Here is a 6,698-nt window from a genome sequence, read left to right as displayed (position 1 = left end):
CACACCATGTGTCACCAGTCAAAACAGACTAATATCAGTCTCCAGATATTCCGGGGGAAACATTGTTCCAAAGGTGTGGAAGGAATCAACAGAGAAAACAAAGCATTAGACTTCAAGTACAGAATAGCACACACAGAAACCAGAAACAAGGAGATACCATGACCAGTCTCTTCTGTGGACCAATACCCCTACAAAATAAGCTGCGCCTCAGTTATTGCTTCTTTATACAATTACATTTCCACAGAAATATGCAGTACTGGATGCAGAAAAACAATCACATAAGGAAGCTTTTATTTGAGGTTGAACATGAAAGCACACAAATAAAAATCTGTATAAACACAAATTCACATTGAGTCATAACACAGGGAACAGAGGACAGAGTAAAGACAAAGGAACTAACTTACAGCTATGTACAGTTGGACACAATTGTGTCATGTACACTACAAAGTCTTTTACAAAGTAATCATCTTAGGGCAACAGAAGATCAAGCAATCTTCAATGTCGTCCTGTAAGATGGTTTCTTTACACCTTCTGCTCTCCCAGTGCCCTCCTTTAGTAGGGCTGGTAATTGTTCTGGTGATTGCCACCCCCTCGGGACACCTTGCCATAAGTCCTCTGCTGACCGCTGGAGTCTGTATATCCATTTCCATAGCTCCCATAGTTATAACCAGTATAGTCATAGCCGCCACAGTCACTATAGTTCTCATCACCATAGACACTATTATAATTTCCATATCCTTGATCATAATAGTTATTAAATCCTTGGTTCCAGTTTTGGCCCTGACCTCTTCCGTGTCCCCTAGCACCACCTCTTCCACCAGCTGCAGCCCCTCTTCCACCTTTCTGTAGCTGCTGCTACTCCCTGTACACCTTTGTTGCGCAACTTTGATTTCACACTTCCCAGAACCTATCTGATGGTAACTGCTTTCTATCAGTTTCTTTATTGGCTCTTTGTTTGTGTATGTGATAAAACAGAATCCTCTTCTTTCATCAGTCTTCGTATCCATGGGCAGCTCAATGTTTTTTCTCTCTCTAAAGGCTCCAAAATATTCTTTACTTTGTTTTTCTGAAGTATATGGACTCAATCCATCCACAAAAACCTTTTAGGGGTTTCTTTCCCCTTTAAAGTTTTACCCTTTTGGGGTCTATCAATTTGCCATCAAGTTTGTGTTCTTTCAGTTCCAAAACCTTATCCACACTAGCAGCATCTTTGAAAAGAACAAATCCAAATCCTCTTGATCTTCCAGTGATTGGATCTGTTTTAATTGTGGAGTCTACAACTTCCCCAAACAGAGACAAATGTTCAGTCAGATCTTTCTTGCTTGTATCCCAGCTCAAGCCTCCAATAAACATTTTACCGTCACCCTGCTGGTTCTTGCTCATGTTGATCTTGGATCCCTCTGCGAACTCCTCTATGTTGCGGTGCTCATTGATGTCTTCCATGGTGGCAGACCCGTCGGCAAGAGGGTGCTGACATGCAGTCTGGGTCCTGGGGACAGCGGCCCCATTTTGATATTGTTCATTTATTTATTTTATTTTCAGAAAAGCCCATCAGAATTGTTGAGACCTTCTTTGGTAGTTGTTGATGCAATATTGATGGCATTCCTGTAGCTTTTTAGTCATGAGCAATTAAGAATCCATCTTAGACACTCTTCCCATTACAGTCAGGAGTTGCTTTAGTGGGATCAATCTTATGCCTCTGATGATGTCACTATATTGTCATTAATGTAACCAGGCTGGTCAAGTAGACACAAATAGGAAATACTCGACACGTTTCTACCAAGGTTCCCAGGTCTCTTTGAGAACATAACTGTGTCTTACCTATTTCTCTGGGTAAGGAAAATACGCAGAAAAGCTTTTATTCAGTCAATGTTTTAGCAAGTTAACTATTATATTTATTTATTTGTTTTATGCCCAGAAAAGCTCATCTGAATTTTTGAGACAATCTTGTCAGTTGTTGACGCAGCCTTGACGGCAGCCTTGTTTTCTAACCATCTGAGCTACTAAGAATAACTACTGGAATGAATGAGGTAAAGCTTGGTCAGCTCAGTACAGATTCAGACATTTCTGATGCTGTATGTATCTAGAATAAATTATATCTTCAATTTTATACCAAAGCACATCATCAAATGCCAGTAAGACAAAAACTTAAGGTTTCAGAACACACTGCAAACTAAATTTGGACCTTGCTATCTGGGAATGTCCTGTTTACTCAGTTCCTGGGAATAAGATATGAGAACTGACATGAATTGTTTTGCATTTCCGCTGAGGTTAGACATACCTCTTTGGACGACCTCTGCCCCAGTCCACAACCCAGAGACCCCTCCCCATATCCCCTGCATTACCCCATGGTCATTCCTTCACTAATGCTGGGCTTACAACACAATCAATGCTGCTTTTTGGAGTTCTAATTCTGAATGGAGAAGCATATGAAACTGGATTTCAAAGGGGATGACAAGGCATGTGTCTTCTCCCATAATGACCTGTTGATCCCTCAACAGAGGTTGATGTCTTTTGTTACCTGCACAGAAATCTAATAAATTTCAACCAAAGTTCATCTCATAGTCTCAGTGTACTAGTACCATCCTTGGCACTAGGATGCAGATGCAACAGTCACTGAGGTCTCAGGAAAACCCTTTCTTAGCATCCACATAAGCTTTGACAGGACTGTGCACTACTGGACAAAGGCAGAGCTCAGCTGTGTGCCTGAATATTCAACAGACTGCTGTAACACTTCCACATACTTTCCAAAATTCCAATTCTCTTAAGCTTTCATTTTGTCTTTGTGCCAGACATCAAAATCTGGTGTGGTAAGCATTTCTTTAAAAGTTCTAGCTTCCCATGATTCATATCCCAGGAGAGTAAGGAGCTCCTGAGGCAATGACAACTTCTGCAGTATGTGCTTCACTTAGCCATAGGTAGGAGACATATATTAGTTGTGATCCTTGGACCCTTTCTTTCCTGCTCTGTTCTGGAAATATGTTTCAGCAAAGAGTTGTCCAGGTAAATGGATAGTACTTCTATGTATTAAATTTATTGCTCAATTACAGCCAGTCTTACACTATCTGCTCCCAGTGACTGGATATAATTAATATACAGAAAGTAGTAAGCTATCATTTCCAATGCCACCTTGCTTTATGCCTAGAGAAAAAATGAAATTAATACTAGGTTTATGAGTAATTGGTTGGGTCATATTATCTTAGATGGTAAGCATAATAGTAATGAAAATTATTTCTTTGGATATAATTTATTTAAGATTTGTGACTTTATTACTGACACTCAATGTTCTAAATAGCAAATCATATTGGGGCCTTTTCAGTGCATACCACTGTTCCTGGGAGGTAAGCTGAGTCAGCAAAAGCAAACATATAGAGGTCAATTTCTAGAACTTACACCCTTACTTGGAAAAAATATGAAGTAGCCTGGTGAAAGTGAGAAGAGAGTCATTAATAATGTGAGCACAGCCAATGTCCTGTGCTACTATGAATTGGTAGCTATATTTACTAAATATCTATTGCAATGAAACTGTTAAACTAAAGCTTTGCAAACTAACAGTTTGTGATTTAAACCAACATATAAATACTGTTTTCATACTGTAATTGGGCCGCTCAGTTAATAGCACACAGGTTATATGATGTGTGCATGTGTGTGTGTGTGTGTGTGTGTGGGGGTGGGTGTGTGCATGTGTATGTGTGTGTGTGTGTGCTCACATGTGTGTGTTTAACATCCTAAAATAAATGCAATGCTGAGCTTAACTGTCTTTTAATGTCTGTGGGACTTAAGGATTTGCTGGAGATTTTGGACCCTAGTTCCTCCACTGATACTTTCCTAAGTGTCCTTTTGTTTGACCAGATAGATATCTGTATTTCCAGATTAATGTATTATGCATTTTAAATCCTAGAAACACAGTTAGTTGCTTTACAGAAATTTCAATATGTGCCCAAAGGATTATCAGAGATCTACCGAAGGTATTATGTGTATTCATCTGCTCCAACTGAAAAAACTGAGCTTTACAGCAAATCCTTCTATTTAAACATAGCAGAATTGGTATAGTTTGGCAGGGTTTCAGCTCTCAAATAATGAGTGTCACCTTGGCACTTAATTCTGCAAGTTTCTCTCAAAATGTATTCGCTCCTAAAATTGAATTACTGCTATATATAAGGATAATTATATTCATGCTGCATTAAGAGATATGCTTAATGATGGAGCAAAATTATTCATAATATTTAAATTATGCTTTCTTATTTTAATAAAAAGTTAAACAGTAAAATATTAATGAGATAAAATTAAACACTTTACAATTAAAATGTTCATAATTATATGAAAATGCAATTCAGATGTAAAACCTGGATCAGACTGTAACATTCAAACTCATCTGTTAGTATTTCTGATATAGAAAGACTAGATGTATAATCTATGCATATAATAATTTGAATTTGAAGGGAAATATAAGTTTATAAAAATCAATTTAAAAATATAAACAAGCATGAGAAACAGATTTAATACAATTATAGGGAAAATAACGGAAGGAGTCCAACCTTGGGAAACATATGAAAACACACATGCTTACTGCTGAGGGTGGAGCAGGGTGTGTATACATAGTTCAGACTCTGAGTTAGCCGATAATTCCTTGTTCTATCAACTAAGCCATATCACAGAATTTTATATCATTAAATTTGAAAAGGAAATAAGAAAGCAATCTGCATCAATATTGATAGGTTATGGGTTCAACAAATTACTGTAGGCTAATAGTAGACACTAAAACAACTTATATAAATGTTTTGGCATGAGAAAACATAGATTGTATACGTCATTGGAATGTGCATTATAAATTATATCTGCAATACAAATAATTTAAAATAAATTATAGCAAAGAACAAATTAAAGAGTCTCAAGGTGTATATCATTTTTGTATCATGCTTAAGGATAGTTTATTTTCTATATTTGGCTTCTCTATGCATGCTCAGATAAGTCTGGTTTTTCTCTCTGTAATCAATGAACAAGTATCATCTTTGAAATATAAAACATTATGTTTTAAAAAAAGGATGCATTTACTGAATGGATATGATCTCATTGTCACCATGGTAAATAAACAGATCACGAATAATGAAACGCTGATGTTTCTCTTCACTAGATTCAGGCTCTATATTAGAAGATGATCAGAATTGATGAGCCTAGCTAAGATGAACTGTAGTGTTTCTTATCTCCTCACCTGACTACTTTAAGAATCCCCGAAATTCTAGAATAATGTATGCTCTTGTCATCATAGAAGTTGAACCACCTGTAAGAACTATCTGGTAAGATTATAATACATTTTTGAGGCCATATATTGTTTATTTCAGGAATGAAGGGGTAAATACTAAAATACCATTTCATGTAGGCTACCAGTTTAGGCTCTTGAAGAACCAATCAGAGAATGTAGCTTCATCATTACTCATTTCAATATTAGATGGCATTTGAATCTTACTAAGTAAAATTACATAGCACCATTCAAGCAGTTGTGTAAATTTTATAGTAGCAATTGAACAACAGGCAGTAGAAACATGTAAGGCCATTAGAGTACATCTGTCAGAAATAAAAGACAAACAAATTAGTTTTAGTGGTCACTCACTGACAGTATGGGCCTCATGTTGTTGAGTGCTTCCACATCTCCCTTAATCTTCTTGATAACCCTGAAAGCTAAACAGTACACCCCTCAATAGATGAGACTTAGAAATACCAAGAGACTTGCTTGGTGTTACATAGTATAAACTGGCAGAGCAGAGATAGAACTGATGCCAGTGTTGTTCATCTTAATGCTACTTTAACCTGACACTGAGGAGAAAGATGATGAAAACAACCCTAGTATACTGCATTTCTCCCATGAAAGTAAGTGATTTGATATGAAAAATTTTGCTTTCTTTGGCATTAATCACATCGACAAGAAAATAGTTGGGAAGGAATATCTATAAAAGGATTTCCATTTTTATTGTTTTCCTCTTCTTCAAGGACCCAGAATGTCAATTATTTATTATATACATAATATCCTGCTGATGACTATAATCAAGAGAATTATTTTATGTACACAAAAATTGTACTACTACCTATAATCAAGTCACAATTTTTTTATCTTTACTAACAAGTATTTCTTATTTACATTTCAATTGTTATTCCCCAAGTCAGAAAATTTTAATCATCTCGTGTGATTATGGTTTCCAATAAGAGAATCTACTTGATCCCTATAAAGCACTTTTTGATCATTCTACTGTTATATAGATAATTTCTACATTAATTGGGAGGATGCTCATGGATGCCAATTTAGTCAGCTGTGGGATCTGGAAGAGTAATCCCAGTTTATTCAGCTTATATGCTGAAGAGAATCCAACCTCTTTCTCTGTCCAGACTTAGTGAAAAGTTAGATGAGCTCCATAAGTATGTTTGACAATAGGAAAGTATGAGAATACTTCCTTGGCTCATGAAAATTCAAATGGACTTAGTAGATTGAAGGGGTGTACTTTTTTGAGTAAGGATAAGGTAAGGGAGGATAAGGGAATAATATATATATATATATATATATATATATATACATATATGTGTGTGTGTGTGTGTGTGTGTGTGTGTGTGTGTGTGTGTAGAGTTGAGTATTCTTTTGCATATGCACTACATAGAAATAAATGTTGTGACCCTTGCTGGCAATTTTGAGATGCAGACACACTGTA

At 36.4% G+C, this 6,698-nt stretch overlaps 1 pseudogene; it reads right to left on the bottom strand.

The window, feature by feature from the left end:
• Positions 1 to 483: 483 nt before the first annotated feature.
• On the bottom strand, positions 484 to 1,458 carry Hnrnpd-ps2 (heterogeneous nuclear ribonucleoprotein D, pseudogene 2; annotated as a pseudogene).
• Between the last annotated feature and the right edge of the window lie 5,240 nt (positions 1,459 to 6,698).

This window comes from Rattus norvegicus, chromosome 9, assembly GCF_021556685.1.
Source record: "Rattus norvegicus strain SHRSP/BbbUtx chromosome 9, alternate assembly SHRSP_T2T, whole genome shotgun sequence".
Lineage (NCBI taxonomy): Eukaryota > Metazoa > Chordata > Mammalia > Rodentia > Muridae > Rattus > Rattus norvegicus.
Note: the sequence above shows the minus strand (reverse complement) of the source record. Positions and strands in the feature narration are given on the sequence as shown.